The 20,546-nt window shown below is 42.5% G+C and overlaps 1 protein-coding gene across 1 annotated transcript in view; it reads right to left on the reverse strand.

Annotated features, from left to right (window-relative positions):
- MMP16 (matrix metallopeptidase 16) overlaps positions 1-20,546 on the reverse strand; it is a 278,412-nt gene that overhangs the window by 85,011 nt on the left and 172,855 nt on the right. The window lies entirely within an intron of this gene.

Below are 20,546 nucleotides of genomic sequence, written 5' to 3' on the forward strand. Positions count from 1 at the left end.
CATGTTTTGTTGGATGAGTTTCAATTGGTACAGCTCGAGGACGTTGACAAGGTGCTTGGACAGGTGCATGCGACCACTTCTATACTAGATCCTTGCCCCTCTTGGCTGATAAAAGCAAGCAGGGTTGGAACCGCCGGCTCGGCCACGGAGGTGATTGATGCCTCATTACAAGAGGGAGTGGTCCCTGGTTGCCTGAAGGAGGCGGTGATGAGACCACTTCTGAAAAAATCTTCCTTGGACCCAGAAATTTTTAACAATTACAGGCCGGTAGCGAACGTTCCATTCCTGGGCAAGGTTCTAGAAAGAGTGGTCGCGGACCAGCTCCAGGGGCTCTTGGATGAGACCGATTATCTAGATCCATTTCTATCGGGGTTCAGGCCCGGTTTTGGCACTGAGACGGCCTTGGTCGCCCTGTATGATGACCTCTGTCGGGAGAAAGACAGGGGGAGTGTAACCCTGTTGATTCTCCTTGATCTCTCAGCGGCTTTTGATACCATCGACCATGGTATCCTTCTGGGGAGACTCGCTGATTTGGGAGTTGGAGGTACTGTATGGCAGTGGTTCTGCTCCTATTTAGCAGGTCGTCTCCAGAAGGTAGTGCTGGGAGTCTTGCTCGGCACCCTGGATCCTCCAATACGGAGTTCCACAGGGGTCAGTACTATCCCCCATGCTTTTTAACATCTACATGAAGCCGCTGGGTGCGGTCATCAGGAGTTTTGGAGTGCGTTGCCACCAGTATGCTGATGACATGCAGCTCTACTTCTCCTGTTCATCCTTTCCAGGTGAGGCTGTCATGGTGCTGAACCGATGCCTGGCTGCGGTAATGGACTGGATGAGAGCGAATAAATTGAAGCTCAATCCAGATAAGACTGAGATGCTGTTAGTGGGTGGTTCCCCTGACCAGATGGGAGAAGCTCAACCTACTCTGGACGGGGTTGCACTCCCCCTGAAGGAGCAGGTCCGTAGTCTGGGAGTTCTTTTAGAACCATCCCTGTCACTAGAGGCACAAGTAGCCTCGGTGGCACGGAATGCTTTCTATCAACTTCGGTTGGTGGCCCAACTACGTCCCTATCTGGATAGGGAAAACCTTGCTTCAGTTGTCCATGCACTGGTAACCTCAAAATTGGACTACTGCAATGCACTCTACGTGGGGCTGCCTTTGAAGACAGTTCGGAAGCTGCAGCTCGTGCAAAACGCAGCGGCCAGATTGCTAACAGGGACTCGGAGATGTGAACATATAACTCCGATTCTGGCTCGCTTGCACTGGCTGCCTATATGCTTCCGGGCTCAATTCAAAGTGCTCGTTTTGACTTATAAAGCCTTACACGGCTTGGGACCACAATACCTGGTGGAACGCCTCTCCCGATATGAACCTACCCGTACTCTGCGTTCAACATCGAAGGGCCTCCTTCGGGGGCCCACCCAGAGAGAAGCCCAGAAGGTGACAACAAGAAAACGGGCTTTCTCTGTGGTGGCCCCCGAACTACGGAACTCTTTCCCTGATGAGGTACGCCTGGCGCCAACATTGCTGTCCTTCTGGCACCAGGTAAAACCCTTTTTGTTCTCCCAGGCTTTTTAACAACATTTTAACAACATTTTTAACATCTATTGTAACACCTACATTTGCACTTACGCTCTTAATATTTTAGTAATTTTAATTACTTAACATCTTAACACTTTTAACTGATTTAATACGTTTTAATATTTTTAGGCTTGTGTTGTAGTTGTTTATATGTTTAATTATGTTCTACTACTTTTGGTATATTGTTTTTAAGTTGTTGATATATGTTTTTACTTGTATATTGGATGTTTTTATGTTGTGCACCGCCCAGAGAGCTACGGCTATTGGGCGGTATAGAAATATAATAAATAAATAAATAAATAAATAAATAAATAGGCAAAAAACCTTGCAGTTTAAGAATGCACCTATAGCCCACACACAATGAATTCATACATGACAGTCTCTGCCTGCAGGCTTAAATTCTAAAAAACATGACACGCAAGGGGAAAGGGACAGAGAGGGAAGCAAACTCAGGTACCAAAACTTAAATAGTAGTTCTTATAATGATCAGCTGTCACAGAAAAGGTTCAGGAGGTACCTGATGGAGCTGTGATGGAATGAGCATTCCTTCATAGAAGCACAGAATAGTAGAGTTGGAAGGGGCCTATAAGGCCATTGAGTCTAACCCTTTGCTTAAAGCAGGAATCCAACTTACAGCATACCCAACAGGTGGCTGACCAGCTGCCTCTTCAATGTCTCCAGTGTTGGAGAGCCCACCACCTCCCTAGGTAATTGGTTCCATTGTTGTACGGTTCTAACAGTTAGGAATCTTCCTGATGTTCAGTCTAAATCTGACTTCCTGTAACTTGAGCCCATTATTCCATGTCCTGCACTCTGTGATGATCAAGAAGAGATCCCGGCCCTCCTCTGTGTGACAAGCTTTCAAGTACTTGAAGAATGCTATCATATCTCCCCCAGTCTTCTCTTCTCAAGGCTAAACATGCCCAGTTCTTTCAGTCTCTCCTCATAGGGCTTTGTTTCCAGTACCCTGATCATGCTTGTTGCCCTCCTCTGAACTCTGCATCTTTCTTAAAGTGTGGTGTCCAACAACTGGACGCAGTATTCAAGACGAGGTTAACCAGTGCCGAATAGAGGGGAACCAATACTACATGTGATTTGGAAACTATGCCTTTTTTGCAGCCACATCACACTGTTGGCTCATATTCAGCTTGTGATCAACAACAATCCCAAGATCCTTCTCACAGGTAGTATTGCTGAGCCAAGTATCTCCCATCTCATAATTGTGCATTTGGTTTCTTTTTCCTAGGTGTAGAACGTTGCATTTATCCCTGTTAAATTTCATTCTGTTGTTTTCAGCCCAACGCTCCAGCCTATCAAGATCCCTTTGAATTTTGTTTCTGTCTTCCAAGGCATTAGCTATCTCTCCCAATTTTGTATCGTCTGCAAATTTGATAAGCATTCCCTGCATTTCCTCATCTAAGTCGTTAATAAAAATGTTGAAGAGCACTGGGCCCAGGACCGAACCCTGCGATACCCCTCTCATTACTTCTCCCCAGTTTGAGAAGGAACCATTGATAAGCACTCTTTGAGTATGATTCTGTAGCCAACTGTGATACTGTGAACTGTAGCCAACTGTGATCCACCTGATGGTTGTTCCATCCTGCCCACATTGAGCTGGCTTGCTAATCAGAACATCATTTTTAAAATTGCTTATTAAAAATGTGTTTTTAAATTTGTATATTTGTTTTTAATGTTTTTAATTGTTGTAAACCGCCCAGAGAGCTTTGGCTATGGGGTGGTATACAAATGCACTAACTAACTAACTAACTAACTAACTAACTAACTAACTAACTAACTAACTAACTAACTAACTAAATAAATAAATAATGGGGCACTTTTTCAAAAGCTTTGCTGAAGTCAAGATATATTATGTCCACAGTATTCCCATACTCTACCAGGAAGGTTACCTGATCAAAAAATGAGATAACATTAGTCTGGCAAGATTTGTCTCGATAAATCCATGTTGGCTCTGAGTAATCCCAGCATTGTTTTCAAGGTGCTTACAGACTGACTACTTTATAATCTGTTCCAGAATTTTCCCAGGCATCATTCTCAGGCTGACTGGTCTGTAGTTCCCAGGTTCCTCCTTTTTGCCCTTTTTGAAGATAGGGACAACATTAGCCCTCCTCTAGTCATCTGGCACTTCACCCATTCTCCACGATTTTGCAAAGGTAATAGACAGTGATTTCGAAAGTTCTTCAGCCAGTTCCTTCAATATTCTAGGATGCAGTTCATGAGGCCCTGCATAACTCGTTCAAAGTGATTAGGCATTCCCTGACCATTTGTCTATCAATCTCAAGCTCCAATCCTGCTCCTTCAACTTCATGTTTCCCAGGAGGATCATAGACCCTTTTTTGGGAGAAGACTGAGTCAAAGTAGGAATTCAGCACTTTTGCCTTTTCTTTGTTATCTGTTATCATTTGGCCACCCTCACTGAGCAGCCGTATCACCGTTTCTTTTCTCTGTCTTTTACTATGGATGTACCTGAAGAAAGCTTTTTTGTTGCTTTTGGCATCTCTCGCTAACCTCAGCTCATTTTCAGCTTTAACCTTCCTGATGCCATCCCTGCAATTCTGTGCTACCCGTCTGTGCTCTTCCTTTGTGGTCTGGCTGATCTCTCCTATTGAGGTCGCTGTGTTTTTTGTTGTGGTTTTTGTCGTCGCTGCTGCTGTGCCGGGCTCCGTCGTCTCTCTCGTGTGCCTTGGGCCGCTCCTCTGCGCGTTGGAGTTGTGGCTGGTCGCTGCCGGGCGGCTCGTTTCTTTTGCCGTTGTTGCGGCCGCGGCGTTTTTCGCCGCAGTTTGTGTTTCACCATCGCTGGCGTGACTGTGCCCCTTATTGTTGCTGCTGTTGCTGCACTTCGTCGTGGCCTGGGCTCCGTTGTCACTGCGGCCCTTTTTGTGCTCTGGCTGCCCATACCTCTTCGTCATCACTGCTATCTGGATCCTTTGAGGGTAGCGTTTTCCGTGGGAAGGAGAGAGGTCCAGAGCTGGCGTCTATGCGCACAGAGTGCAGGACTATGTTTGCTGTGTTGGTTTGATTTGGATGAGTGTGTGTGTGTATGACTGTGTGTTGTGAGTGAGTGTGTATGCTTGTGTACATAAGTTTTTTGTACTTATATTTTTATTATGTGCCTCGGGAAGGGGACTTTCCATCAAGCGGGGAGACTTGAGGGGCCCCCAATTGCCGTAGTGACGGGCAGAGGGAGGTATGGCGGTATGAGTAGGACATGCCAGGTAAGGGGAACACGGCCCAGACATGTTGTGGCTGTGCGTTGTTCTGGTCCTTGTTCTGGTCCCAACCTCGTTGTTTGTCCTCTCAGCCAACTCTCAGATCTCCAGTCGCTGCTCTTAAATGCCAGATCGGTACATAATAAAACCTCCCTCGTCCACAACTTGATTGTGGACGAGGTGGCTGATCTGGCATGCATAACCAAGACCTGGGTGGGCGAGCAGGGAGGAGTCAGTCTCTCCCAGCTCTGCCCACCGGGGTACCTGGTCCAGCATCATGGTAGATCTGAGGGTCAGGGAGGTGGGGTTGCTGTGGTCTATAAGAGTTCCATCTCACTCACCAAGCACCATGTCCATGCAGCTACTGGTCTGGAGTGTTTGCACCTTGTGCTGGGCCAGAGGGACAGGCTGGGAATCCTTTTGGTGTACCGCCCACCTTGCTGCCCAACGGCTTCCCTAACTGAGCTGACGGAAGTGGTCTCGGAGGTACTGTTGAGATCCCCCAGACTATTGGTACTGGGAGATGTCAACATCCATGCCGAGGCTACTTTGTCTGGGGCAGCTCAGGACTTCATGGCCGCCATGACAACCATGGGGCTGTCTCAATATGTTAGTGGTCCAACACATATATCGGGGCATACTCTAGACCTTATCTTTGCTACTGGACATGGGGATAGTGATCTGGATGTGGGGGGTCTTACATCTCTCCCTTTGTCATGGACAGATCACTGCTTGCTGAAGTTTAGGCTTTCAGCGGCCTCTTCCCTCTGCAAGGGTGGGGGACCTATTAAATTGGTCCACCCCCGGAGACTAATGAATCCTGAAGGCTTTCAAAGGGCTCTGGGGGACTTTCCGGCTGATAGGACTGGCGCTCCTGTTGAAGCCCTGGCTAATCTGTGGAATGCAGAGATGACCCGGGCTGTTGACACGATCGCTCCTGCGTGCCCCCTCCTCTGTAGAGCTCATACAGCTCCTTGGTATACTCCAGAGCTGACAGCGATGAAACAAGATAGGAGGCGGCTTGAGCGGAGGTGGAGACGAACTCCCGACGAATGCAATTATGCGCTGGTTTGTGCTTCCACCAAGCTGTATGTAGGAGCGGTGAGGATGGCAAAAAAAGTCATCTCTCTCCCGCCCAGCGGAGTTTTTTAGAGTTGTCCGAGGGCTACTCCATCCAGGCCTACAGGGCATGGCAGATACATCGGTGGCCCGCTGTAATGAGTTTGCTGAGCACTTCCAGCATAAGATCTCATGCATTCGCCGGGACTTAGACTCCCATTTTATAGCAGCCGATCCTAGTGAGGTGTCCGGAGCACAGTCTTGTCATGTTTTATTGGATGAGTTTCAGTTGGTTCAGCTCGAGGACATGGACAAGGTGCTTGGACAGGTACGTGCGACCACTTCGGTATTGGATACTTGCCCCTCTTGGCTAATAAAAACTAGCAGGGATGGAACAGTTGGCTGGGCCAAGGAAGTGATAAATGCCTCTTTACGAGAGGGAGTGGTCCCTGGCTGTCTCAAAGAGGCGGCGGTGAGACCACTTCTGAAAAAACCTTCCTTGGACCCAGAAAATTTCAGCAGCTACCGACCAGTGGCGAATGTTCCATTCCTGGGCAAGATCTTGGAGCGAGTGGTCGCTGGCCAGCTCCAGGCGCTATTGGATGAAACCGATTATCTAGATCCATTTCAATTGGGTTTCAGGCCTGGTTTCGGCACTGAGACGGCCTTGGTCGCCCTGTTTGATGACCTATGTCAGGAGAGAGACAGAGGGAGTGTAACTCTGTTGATCCTCCTTGATCTCTCAGCGGCTTTTGATACCATCGACCATGGTATCCTTCTGGAGAGGCTTGCGGAGTTGGGAGTTGGAGGCATTGCTTGGCAGTGGTTCCGCTCTTACTTAGCGGGCCGTCTCCAGAAGGTAGTGCTTGGGGAACATTGCTCGACGCCGTGGGTTCTCCAATGTGGGGTTCCGCAGGGGTTGGTTTTGTCTCCCATGCTTTTTAACATCTACATGAAGCCGTTGGGTGCGGTCATCAGGAGTTTTGGAGTGCATTGTCATCAGTACGCTGATGACATGCAGCTCTACTTCTCCTTTTCATCATCTACAGGTGAGGCTGTCGATGTGCTGAACCGTTGCATGGCCACGACAATGGACTGGATGAGAACTAACAAATTGAGGCTCAATCCTGACAAGACTGAGATGCTGCTGGTGGATGGTTTCTCTGATCGGATGGTGGATACATATCCTGTCCTGGATGGGGTTACACTCCCCCTAAAGGATCAGGTTCATAGTTTGGGAGTCCTCTTAGACTCTTCCCTCTCACTCGAGGCTCATGTAGCCTCGGTGGCACGGAATGCGTTCTACCAACTTCGGTTGGTAGCCCAGCTACGTCCCTATTTGAGTAAGGAGGACCTCACATCAGTTGTACATGCTCTGGTAACCTCACATTTGGACTACTGCAACGCACTTTACATAGGGCTACCTTTGAAGACAGTTCAGAAGCTACAGCTAGTGCAAAATGCGGCGGCCAGATTGCTAACTAGGACCAAGCGGTTCGAGCATATAACACCTGTTCTGGCTCGCCTGCACTGGCTCCCAATATGCTTCCGGGCCAGATTCAAAGTGTTGGTATTGACCTATAAAGCCCTATATGGTGCGGGACCATGATACCTGTCGGAACGCCTCTCCCGGTACAAATCGGCCCGTACACTACGGTCTTCTACGAAGGCCCTCCTCCGGACCCCGACTCATAAGGAGGCCTGGAGGGTGCTGACAAGATCTAGGGCCTTCTCAGTGGTGGCCCCCGAACTGTGGAATAGTCTTCCCGAGGAGGTGCGCTTGGCGCCGACACTATTATCCTTTCGGCGCCAAGTTAAAACCTTCCTCTTCTCCGAGGCATTTTAATCTTAATTTAAATTAATTTCAATTTAAGTTAATTCAATTTTAAATATGTTGTATTGATTTTAGTTTGTGTTGTTTTTATATGCTCTGTTGTATTGTATTGTGTGATTTTATTGTACTTGTGATTTTATTGTACTTGTGTTCACCGCCCAGAGAGCTACTGCTAGTCGGGCGGTATAAAAGTTGAATAAATAATAATAATAAAAGGGGGTCATAAGATTATGCATAAAGGCTATATTTAGTTGCAAACCAGCCTTTTTTCTTATTTGTGCAACTAGATAGCATGCATACTTTCTCAGGAAATATATGCCTTTCAATACATGAACTGGAGTAAAAATGGCCTTGACTTAATTTAATTCACAATGTTCAGAGCCACGTTCCTTGGTCTGGGTGAGCAACGCAGACTTGCAGAGCAACCCTGTGTATTTCTACTCAGAACTAAGCCCTGTTGACTTCTGTGGGGCTTTCTCCGAGGTGAATTTAAGATGATAGCTTGAACTGGTCTGCAAGAGGAGAGATACATAATAAGCTATCTTTTGCCAAGTCAGAATATTGGTCCATTTAGTTCCATACTGTATATATTGAATAACAGTGGCTCTTTGTAATTTGGGGCAGGGTCTTTCCCAACCCTACCTGAAGATACCAGGGATTGATCCTAGGATCTTAAATGGTATTATACTGGTTTGGTCTTTTTTGTGGATTGTTTTATGGTTTTATTTTTTGGCATCGTAATATGGTCTTTTGTATTTTAATACTGCATGGAAGCTCCTGTGTGAAGGTAATTACCCTAAAACAGCTAAAACTATCATGCCAGCTTTTAGACAGCTGCTGAAAGGATACAATGCTGGTGTCTGGCATACCTCCTTTGGAAGGGTATTTCAGAGCCAGGGCATCACAACAGAGAAGGCCCTCTTTTTTGTTCATAAATAATATACTTCTTCGAAAAATGGAACACAAAGAAGGGCCTTATCAGACAATCTTAGTTCATAGACAGGGTGGTACAGGAGGCGGCAATCCTTCAGATATTTGGATCCCTTAGGGCAGTTTGTATGACAGACATGTTGATTTCAAAGCAGGAAGGCACAGTAATTTTGTTACTGAGGGATTTTCCTGAACTTGAAGGGCATCCATGAAATCCCAAAATATATACAGACATATACAACAAAATGTGGGATTAATTGGATTGCAAGGGGAGGAGTCACTTGCAATCACATCTGATGGGATGTTACAAACTGTGCTTTTTATATCTTTTGCAATTAATCAAGTGTGTGTTTTGTAAAATTGTATTAATCTTCTAGGATCATTACAAGCTTTAAAAAGAAAAATCTAGTTATCGGAGCATGTGCTACAAATTATGTAAGGGGTACTCTAATAAATTATTTTTCATTCAATAGTCCTATCCCATCTCTGAACAAGATAATACCTCTACAGCCGAGAATATTATAGCCTTATACTTTTTCCAGAAATATGTACATACCCGTATGTATTATTCAGATGTAAATGCAGGTAGAACCAGAGAAGTGTTCTCAAGGGAGTGAAAGCAACCCCATTAAAGATGCTGCTTTGAAGGATTGTCTGAAGCTTGCAATATTTCCAAATGCAACAAGACAAGCACAACAACTAAATGAAGAATAACAATGGTCAAAGGCCATTATGTGCTTTGCTCCTCTCCACCCCAGCCCACAAAAAGAGCAAAACATCACACATTGCATAGGAAATAGTGCCAGATAAAATTCAGCACCAATTACAACTATGAGAAAAGGCAAATTAAGCATATTCTTTCTACCATATTAAGTAGAAGTTAACAACACAGACTCTTGGGCCACATCTGCACCATACATTTAAAGCATAGGTCTTCCCCCAAAGAATCCTGGGAACTGTAGTTCATCCTTCACAGAGCTAGAGTTCCCTTAACAAATTACAATCCCCAGGATGCTTTCAGGGAAGCCATGTTCTTTAAATGAATGATGTGGATGTGGCCTATGTGTAAGGCAAGGAAAACAAAGAACAAACCAATTTCCCCCCAGCAGATAACTTGGAGTGAGTATATAAGATCCAACATTTTAAAACTTGTTGTAGGTCATGATGTTTTGTATATATAACATAATTTCATAATTACATGAAATTATTTGTAATCAGACTAAAAAAATAGAAGTCAACAGCATTTATTTTTTTCTTTCAACCCAAACTGATGAAACAGCAATGGAAAAGCAACACCAAGTTATTACAGACAGCAACTAATGCCAATGGGTGCATAATGAATTCCATTATCCAGCATGTTTTGAGCAAATAGTCCATCTTTAAGAAAAAGAAAAATTGTGGCAAGCCTGCTGTCTTAAGTTACACAAATGGATCCTCATGGACAACAGGCTGAATGATTAAACCAGAACTGTCACTAGAAGCCAAAATGATGAAACTGAGGTTATCATACTTTGGACACATAATGAGAAGACGTGATTCACTAGAAAAGACAGTAATACTGGGGAAAACAGAGGGGAGTAGAAAAAGAGGGAGGCCAAACAAGAGATGGATTGATTCCATAAAGAAAGCCACAGACCTGAACTTACAAGATCTGAACAGAGTGGTTCATGACAGATGCTTTTGGAGGTCACTGATTCATAGGGTTGCCATAAGTCGTGATCAACTTGAAGACACATAACAACAACAAGTGCCTGCGTCTAATTTGAATCCATCCTGAGCACAAAAGGGAAAAGATCTTGTGGGCTTACAGAGCTGACATTGATGATGTTATGAATTGGATGCTCATGAAAATAAATATTTTAGCATTGGGTATAACACATTGGATTTTTAACTATTCCGAAGGGTTATTTTGTATTCTTATTTTTCCTCTTTACTCAGTCATGATGTGTAAATGTTCTTTTAATAATATGGACGCTGAGGAAACTGGGATGCATCCCAGTCTCAATGACAGGAAATTGTCCCCAAAATCCATTATTGCTTTGAACCACTCAAGATTGTGCCTCCAGACAGAGCTTTTGAATCAACCACAGTGCCTTTCCATCTAATCAATATGTTTAATATTAAGTCCTAATAAACTGAATAAAAAGCAAAGAAAAGGGGGTAAAAAATGTTAAGTGTTACTGTTACTCACACTTAGTACAGTGTTTCCAGAGGCAATTCCAATTGTTTCTCAAAATGTCTACCTAAATTAGTTGAAAGGCTATCATTTTGTAACAACACAAAAATTTAATTAAGCCTTGTGCTTGAAGTGTTCTTCCAACTGTTCCCTTTGGTTCTATTAGAATGTATTGTTAATACTACAAGATAACACTTGTTTGTGGTAAAAAACTGAAGAGATGGCTCAGTGTAATTTTAGATTATTCCTTGCTGTGAATTTTTGTAATTATTTTTTGTCAATTATGCACTTTTTTTTGTTCTCTTACCTACCAAATATTTTTTGTCAGTTCATGCAGTGAGCAGTTTTGAAAGTAACCTTTCCCTTAGGCCCCTTAAGTAAGCTGATTCTAAAGGATATAAAATCTTTTCTATGAGATCTACATTTGATCTATATATAAAACTATTGTTGTTGACTAATTACACAAGCCTTTGGGGATGTAGAAACACCACCATAGAATAAAATATCAGCTAACCTTTTGATCTTTGCTAGCCATGTGTCTATGTATGTGGCCCCAATCAAGTGAGTCAAAATTTTAACTGTCGAAAGATAATTCATTTAAATGTCGTCGTTGTAATTTTAACTTCTTCCATGAGTCTCAAGGTGATTTACAAATCTATCGTAAAAACAACTAAAAATAGTGTGGCTTATGGGGAATAGTTGGAAAATTCCACCATGCTCCGTCTGGGATAGATGACCTTGAACCCCATGATGGTTTGTGCACAGATGAAGATGGGGAACCCTCCATCAGATTTTTCCAGGCTATCAAGGAAACAGAAGCCAGGAATAGCCAATCACATAAACCTATAGCAGTTTACAATTAGGTTATAAATCACAGCAGCTTCTAAATAACCCTAGTTGTTATTAGACTTAAAACCCTTGCTGGTTTGTGGTTAAATTGTCTCCTGCCTCATTGGAATGTGTTGCCACAAGGAAACAGGCACTTGAGAAAGCACTTTCTCCAGTTCCATAAACTGGAGTCCGTCTGTGCTAACACAAGAATAATTTCATTGTGGGCAGCCTGTGGTGGTGACGAAGCTGGGATGGGCAGCTTGTGGTGGGACAATTTATAAATCTAGAAGCCCCAACGTTGACCATAAAAACGTCGACCATGAAATTGAAAGGGGTAGACTCAGGTAGCCTTGAATCTGCTGTCTAACCCCGGACTGCTCCCAAATGAGCAGATCAAGGAGGATATGATCATGAATCCCAGGACCCAAGGGGGATATGAAATCACACATGGCTGAAGATGTGACAAAGATAAACGAAGACATATAATGCAGGGGAACCATATCTTAGGGTTCTTCTCAAACATCTAGACCCATCACCCTACTGAAAGTGACAGTAGGTCTAGGTATTTGAAACAACCACAAGAAGAAGATGGTTTGAAAAAAACTTAACAGCTGTTATCAGATGTTTTCTGTACGTATAAAAATGCTTTTTTCCCCTTCTCATATCCCTTTCTTTCCACTCAAGGAAACTGTGGTTTCCTCTGTGGACGGACAATATATCAACTTTGTTTCTTCTTTGTTTCTTCTTTATTAACCCAATCTTGTACAACTTTAATTTAATATAATTTCAATATTACACATATCAGTATTCAGTTTTATTCAATTTTAAATTTCCCAGTTGATAACATTTTTTCCTTAATAAAATACTTGTCTTATTTCAGTGCCCCACTGGCTCCACAAAGCGCAGTGACAGCTGAACCATATGAAACCAGGGACAGCACAAACAATCCAAATTAGCCAGCTTGAAGAAGCAGGAGTACTTTCTGGTGTTCCAGGAAAGCACTGCCTATGTTAAAAGGAAACTTCCCCTTGCCACTGTAGTCCCTTGGGATTATGCACCAATGTTATTAGGATCCTGCCAGATGTCTTAGACTTCTGCATGCGTAATTATGTTAATAGGTTAACCTTGTACTTATTTTTAAACATTTTTTCCCTCTTAATGCCTCACCAAATTTACTGCCACCAGGCCAACCAGTTGTGTCCTAAACCGGGCTACCGCACAGTCATGTTTCGTAGCCACCAGCAGATCGTCCAGCCACCCACTGCAGGTCTGCCACCCCCAAACTTAGGATACTACCTCCTCAAATTGTGTCATCTGGTTCTCTGTTGGCTGATTGGGTTCTGCGTACAGAATTCCTCAATCACTGTCTGCTGGTCTCTGTCAGCATTTAGATGGATCCATAGAAATGCTCAAAAGGTCTCCAGCAGACAATTTGCCCTAAGGTCTCTCAAACGACAGCTTTGACTTCCACCACCCTACGCAAATTGAGCCAAATCATAAAATTTAAAATTTTAATTATTTTAGTATTTAGCTTTTGTGCCATATTGATTTGAGTGGGCATCCCCACTGGGGCACAGAGTGCTTCTTGACTTAAATCTTCAAGTTGAAATGGAGTCAACTGAAATGCATCACTGTATCTCTCCCAAGCCCTGCTCCCAAGCTCCAATGGAGAAATCTCCTGTTTGGGCCCTGGAGGTTGAGAGGTAGCCACAGGAGTCACTCAGCATATTTCCACCCAACTTTTGTTTGAGTATCTTTGAGTTTCTGCTGCAGCTTTTCCTTTGTATTCTATTTCCATTTTGAATTCCTTTTCCTTTTTTCCAGAATTACTTTCAATTTCATTGGAATTCCTTTAGAAACTTCCGGAGGTGCTTTAGGCACTCCAGATCCAATAAGCCCTCTAGCGGAAACTATTGCTTCTACTGGGGTCTGAGTATGAGCATGCCAGAGAGGAAGGAATTCCACTGCTGGCAGGCCATATTCCTCATAGATCTTAAGAGCTAGGGTACCCTTTTGGGGGGGTAGATACTAAGCAGAAGCTCACCTCCCTTATTGTGGTTTTGTTGACTTGGAGATAGCAGCGTGCCCAACAGCAAGATGGCCCTCCCTTTCATCCCATAGCAACTAACCCTACACAAATGCAACTGCATGAAAGAGATCAGAAAATGAAAATAAGACTGACAGAGACAGACAAACCTAGTTAAGAATGTCCACAACAAGGGCCAAGGGTGTGTAAATTTGGATATTATGGTAAGAGGGTCTCAACACCTTTGGGCAGGATCCCTCTCTTCTAATTTTCTGAAGCACCAGGCACCCATGAATGGTGCCTGGACGCTTGGGGTGTATATATTTCATTGGGATTCTCACCACATTGTAGTCCAGTGGCGTTTAGGGTATGATACATTTTACACTGAGCTGGTCTGTCTTACGCCCTTTCTGTAGGACTGCTGTTGGCCTCCCCTACTGAACCCATCAATCTTAACCAGGGCTAATCACACCAGGCAAAAGATACCTTAAGCTTGGATTTGCCAAGGCACTGAACACTCACACAATTTGAGAGGAGGCAATTTCCCAGCAGGGCTCTGTTGGCTTTTCAGGGTTACTATGCCCTCCACACCTAGCAGCATGCGAGACGGGGCGCAGGTCCCCTGCTACAGGAATGCCTCCCTCCACACGAGACAAACAGTAGGGAAAGGGCAAAGGAGACACAGACAATTCATGTGCATGCAGGGTCATTTGGCAACTAGAGTGCCTACAAATTCCATTCAGAACACACACAACACCACGCACTTGTCAGTTTGGGAGTGTGTTCACTTGGGAACCTCTACCCAGATTGACCTCATTCATGCCAGGCGTCACATCACCTTTCAGTGGTCATCAGCCGGTGGGCCTAGCACTGAGAGTGGTTTGTCTTCCAGCAATCACCATACACCAGCTTCATACACATTTAACACATTCACTTCAGCTCCACCAACCTACAGTCATTGGCACCAACCAGTGCATTAATAACCCAATGTAAAGGTTTGAACTCATCTTGGGTGCCCCCTCCCCTGACCCAGGTTCGATTCCCAGCCAATGCACCAAATTGTGGAAGGAAATGTTCCAGTCAATTTATTGTGCTCCAAAGGGCAGAGTTTATTGAGAGATACATAGACCAATGATCACTGGGAGAGAGGTTACCAAGAACCTTATCTGCCCAAAATATGCCCAGCAGACCTTTATATAGAAATTACACATCACACATATGTCATAGTCAAAAGCATACATTAATTTCCATACATGGTAAAATCATACATCTTCAGGGCGGTCCTTCATCACATTTTAGTCCCTGCCTATCCATGTGCCAACAAGGAAAAACACGTCACAACCATGATCTGATGTCTTCATTTTAATCAAGCATCTTTAACCTAGCATCTTTAAAGAGCAGGCTTCCTATGTTGCGAAATCTTTCACAACTTCCATTTTTCTCTACCTCTTGACTGCATTCTAACTTAGTTTCATTTTAGGCAAGCTGAAATAATCACTTTATTATGAGGCTTTTCAAGCAGCATAGCTGAAGCTAGGTGAGGCCCATCAGACTCAAACTCCCAGGAACTCTCCTAGGGGATGGATTGTAAATCCTTCCACAATAGTTTGAAATACAGTGTCAAAAACCCAAATAAAGATAAATTTCAAAATAATTAAAAAGGAACGCCTAAGGCAGAAACTTTTTCATACTAACTTGAAAATCTTGTTGAAACAAAAATATCTTCAATTGTTTCCAGAGAGTATAAACAATGGATGCCTGTTGTACCTCATGATTAAGGGATTTATTTATTTATTTATTACATTTATATACCACCCCATAGCCTGAAGCTCTCTGGGCGGTTTACAGAGCTTGGAAAAGTTACTTTTTTGAACTACAACTCCCATCAGCCCCAGCCAGCATGGCGCTGGCTGGGGCTGATGGGAATTGTAGTTCAAAAAAGTAACTTTTCCAAGCTCTGGACAGCAATTAAAAACAATAAAAACAATTATACAAATTTTAAAACACAAAATACAATTTTAACACACAATTAAAATAAAAATTAAAAACAATTTAAAAACACATGCTAAAATGCCTGGGAGAAGAGCAAAGTCTTGACCTGGCACTGAAAAGATAACAGCGTTGGCGCCAGGTGCACCTCGTCAGGGAGATCATTATTTTCAGGGAGATCATTATTGATAATTGTGTGCAGAATGAAGCACTCACTTACTACAGTCCCTCAATTTCCTCCACCCTATGAACCTTCACTTGTCTCACCAATTCATTAATCATAGCTAATGGTAACCAGAATTTAGTCCTAAACCAGGAACTGTAACCAGTTTCAAACCTTGTTTTCAAATCCAGTGCTAGCACTGGATTGTGGTTAGAGTTAACCACAGTTAATGTGAATGCAGACATAATAATCAATCAAAGTTAACCACAACAGGAAGGTGTTGTGTATGTTTTTTCAACAAAAGGAGAGGAGTCTGGGGGAAGTGTAGGATATCAGGCAGGCAGTGAAGAGTGGGGGGTCAACCAGGTTTTAATGAAATAAACTATGGTTTGATCATTTGTGGAGCAACCCATTATTTGTTTGCCATTTGTTAAACTAACCATGGCTTATATAAATCCTGGCTTAACATGATGTGCAAACACTGCCAGTGTATCTGTATTATTGTGGTATGATATTTAATTTTGATGGCTACATTAGATTAATGCCTGCTGAAGGTCCAGCAGCTTCTATTTTATTTTTGTATTTCATCTTCATTTATTATTACAAAAAATACTCATTGTTTCTCTCAGTCATTCAAAAGTGGGGAAAAATACTTATGTGTAAGCTCTGTGCAATTCCTGCTCTGACTTCCATACAGTTCAACAACAAAATGACCTGCTCCATGACTGGAATCCAGAGTTCTTCTTTGCACACCGTACTTCTGTACAAATTTCCAAGGCTGCTATTGACAGGCCAGACATTCACCAAGTCAAGCAACCACAAGACAGCTATATTAACAACCTTATGGGATAAATAAATACATATCACTTTAGACAAGATAAGAATAAAGTGCTGGTGCTGTTCCTTCCCCTCTGCTCAATGCCACACTATCCTCCATTCTCAGTTTTTTATTTCCTATCCCTGAGTCCCTTTATAGTGAAATTACTAATCTGCTAATGAAAAGCTGCATATTCATCAAAACCAATTAATGTCAACGTTCACTTGTTTGCAGTGATACCTTCTCTCTCTGCACCCCTTCTCTCCCTCTCTTTCAGTTTAATAGGGTTGTTGCTGTAAATGCTCCATCTAAAATGGAATTTTAATTACATGCACAGTTTCATCTGAAAGATAGTGCAGAGTAAACGAATGGGCAGAGGTGAAGACAGCTACCATTTCACTGCAATGAAGTCAAAATTGCCATGGCTTATGCTGCAGAAAGAAAGAGACACTGCAATGTTTCTTGACAGTTGTAGTGACAGAAAACATATTTCGTTCAAATTGTTGAAGAGGCATGCTTTAATTCTTTACAAAATCTTTTATCACTAGCAGAAAATCCTCTTTATTGAAAAATAAAATAGTACTTTGCAGGCAAGTCCATGTGGTGTTGTGTACAATATGTTCAATTTGGACAGGAAGACCTGGGTTCAAATCTCCACTCAGCCATGAAATATATTGAGTGATGTTGGATAAAGATATTGCTTCTCAATCAAAGCACCTCTAAGACAGTAAAACTGAAGAAAACACATCTACACCACCAAAAGCATGTTGAACAAATGTAACAGATAGATCAGCACTTGGAAGTGGGATAGAAAAGAGAGATGGCTTCAAAGTTGGAGTGAAAAGGATGGTTTAGTTAAATTTTTTAAAAAATATTCAATTATATCCCACCTTCCTCCCAAAGGAGCCCAAGGAAGCAGACACACACACACACACACACACACACACACAGTTCAAAACATTCTCTCAACCAGTGATATTATTTAGATCAATGGTTCCCAAACATTTCCCCCCATGGACCACTTGAAAATTGCTGAGGGTCTTGACATACCACTTAATGATTTTTTTTTCTGCCGGTTGTAGCAATTGGAATGCACCGTGCATTCTAATGCAAAAAAAAAAATGTAAGAAAGAAGCAATAAAATGCTATAAAAATCAATATGAATATTTAATGGGGGCATACCATGGACCACCTGAATGAAGCTTGCAGACCACTGGTGGTCCATGAACCACATTTTGGGAACCCGATTTAGATACAGTGAAGTCCACCAGAAAAGAAGTGGGAAGGCATCCCATCTCCTTTCAAGCGCTGAGATTATAAATAGCCACTGACAGACTGCATTCAGACAGCAGTTTATTCCATTTTCCTAATATTTCCATGATAATGTCTGCATTTTATTTGATCTTTCAGACAATGTAAAAGTCACTTCTGGAAATCTAGTGGAATCTAGTGGAAGTTTACCACTCATTTTCATGTTAATTGCTTCCAGGAAAAATCTATTTGTAACCCCATTAATCCAGAAAATCACGGGACCAAAGTGACAAAATTTGGGGCAGTAAACCAGCATATAGTTATTCCCCACTGTTTCCATGGGAGAACAGAAGTGTGCATGTGTTTGGGGATGGAGCTATTGTTGATCAGAATACTAAAGTCTTCTCCGGTTTCAAGCCCCTCCATCTGCTGACCACTAGAGCCCTTCCCAGGATCCCTGTCCTCCTCCTCCTCCCTTTGCCAGGTGCTCTCTATGGGGCCCATGACACAGTGACTCCTCAAGAGATCTCAGGCAGTGATATGAGTCAGGCAGTCCTTCAAGTATTTATTTGTTTATTTATTAATTAATTAAATTTATATCCTGCCTTTCCTCCCAGTAGGAGCCTAGGGATGCAAAGTATCCTGGTCCTAAGCTGTTAAGGAATTTGTTAATTAATGCAAGGCTTGGTAACATATGGGTAGCCAGTGCAAGCTTTTAAGTACTGGAGTTATGTGCTGGCCATTATCTCACCGCAGCATTTTGTACCAGCTGCAGCTTTCTGAGCAGGTCAATGGATAGCTACACAGAGTGCATTTCTATAACAGTTTGAAGTTAACAATGCATGAAACTTTTTTTCAAGAACATCCACAGTTGGCATAACAGGTGTAGCTGGTAAAAGGCACTTCTAGTCATTGAAGCTACCTGAGCCTCAAGTCATAGAGATGGATCCAGAAGCACTCCCAAATGACAAGCTTATTCTTTCAGAGAATGTAAACCCCAGAACAGGCAACTGACCAATCTCCCAGAAAATGGAACCATCCACCCACAATGCCTCCATATTCCCAGGCTTCAAATTCTGTTTATTGGGCCACTTCCAGTCCACCACTGTGCCCAGACAATGGTCAGATCACACAAAGCCTCTCCTGATTCAGAAGTTATGGAGAAGCAGAGCTGTGTGTCATCAGCATACTGATGATGCTTTGCTCCAAATGACCTAATGACCATTCCCAATAGCTTTATATAGTTGCTGAACAACACCGGGTACAAGATCATGCCCTGAGACACACCATAGGACAACTATGAGGCTGAAGCACAGTCTTCTGATGCTATTTTCTGGACATAGCCCAGCATCATTGATTCTGCTGCATTATCAAGAACAATTTTTGAAGATATTTCAATTTTTTGAAACAGAAAGGTTGTGGGAAAGATGCCTTCTTTCACTGCTAAGTTCCATTGGCACCATCTAGATGCCATGCTAACCCATACTTCAGTGCTTATACACTCCCTCCTCCTTCTTAGATGCAGCCACAAGGAGCAGGAAGAAAAGGATTTTGTTTCTGGTTTAGATTAGCCACAGTTGTCATGTCCAAACCCAATAAACTGTGGTTATTCTTAACTATGGTTTAACTTCAAACCTTGGGTTGTGAAGCTGCCTTCTTTCAACAGATCATAGTTAAGATTAACCACAAGTTCTGATTTAGAATCCTAAACTGTGGTTAAATGAAATCAGACGCAAAAGCTTTTGAGCTCCTTTTTGTGGCTGTGGCAAACAATGAAAGGAGAATGAGAAATGCACTGTGGTGCCGCTTACTACCCTCATGCTAAACCCCCACTCTCTTATGTGTGCATCTGGACAGTTAAAGGATGATAAAACAGTTATCTTGAAAGGCAGGCATTTTTTCAAAAAACTACTTTGTTTGTAGAAATTTACTCCTGGAACTTTCCCTTTCCCTTGCTAAGGTTGGTAGAACCATGAAAATATTATTAACACAAAAGAAACCCATATTTCACTGTATGGGGTGTATAATAAATATATCATTTTAAGGTGCAATCCTATAAACAATTATCTGGGAATCAGTTCTATTGAATTAAATGGAGCTTATTTCTTAGTAGACATGTAGAGGATAATTAATCAAATAAAACTAGCTTGCCTTAAAGACTGCTGCTATTATTTTATAATTAAAAGACAGAATCTGGTTAGAAATTACAATTGATCTCTTTGTCTAAAGTCACGGGTTTAGGCAAGGAATAAGATTAGTATTAGTGATGCACTGAATAATTTAGCTGTGTGTAAAACAAATAAGTGCATGATCTTTGGTTCATAAGATGGATGGTGCAACAAAGAGGTAGGTATTTTAATATCCTGCTTAATGTCAACTTAGAAAATGAGATTCTTCCTTAACCTTTCTGCTTCATTCACAAAGATGGATGGCCACAATGTCTTACAAAGAAAAGCACACTAATACTTGATGAGTTGATTCAAAGAGTTGGGATTTCTTTCTGAAGAGGGATTCATAAAAGTCACAAATTTTCAAAGAAAATGTGCTCTGTATGTATTATGATTTAATGAATGAAATGAAATAATCTAGAATCACAGACCTACAAATTATTTATTTTATGAAGAAGAATGACTACAGAAAACTATGCCACACATTCTGTTA

Source organism: Rhineura floridana, chromosome 1 (assembly GCF_030035675.1).
Source record: "Rhineura floridana isolate rRhiFlo1 chromosome 1, rRhiFlo1.hap2, whole genome shotgun sequence".
Classification (NCBI taxonomy): Eukaryota; Metazoa; Chordata; class Lepidosauria; order Squamata; family Rhineuridae; genus Rhineura; species Rhineura floridana.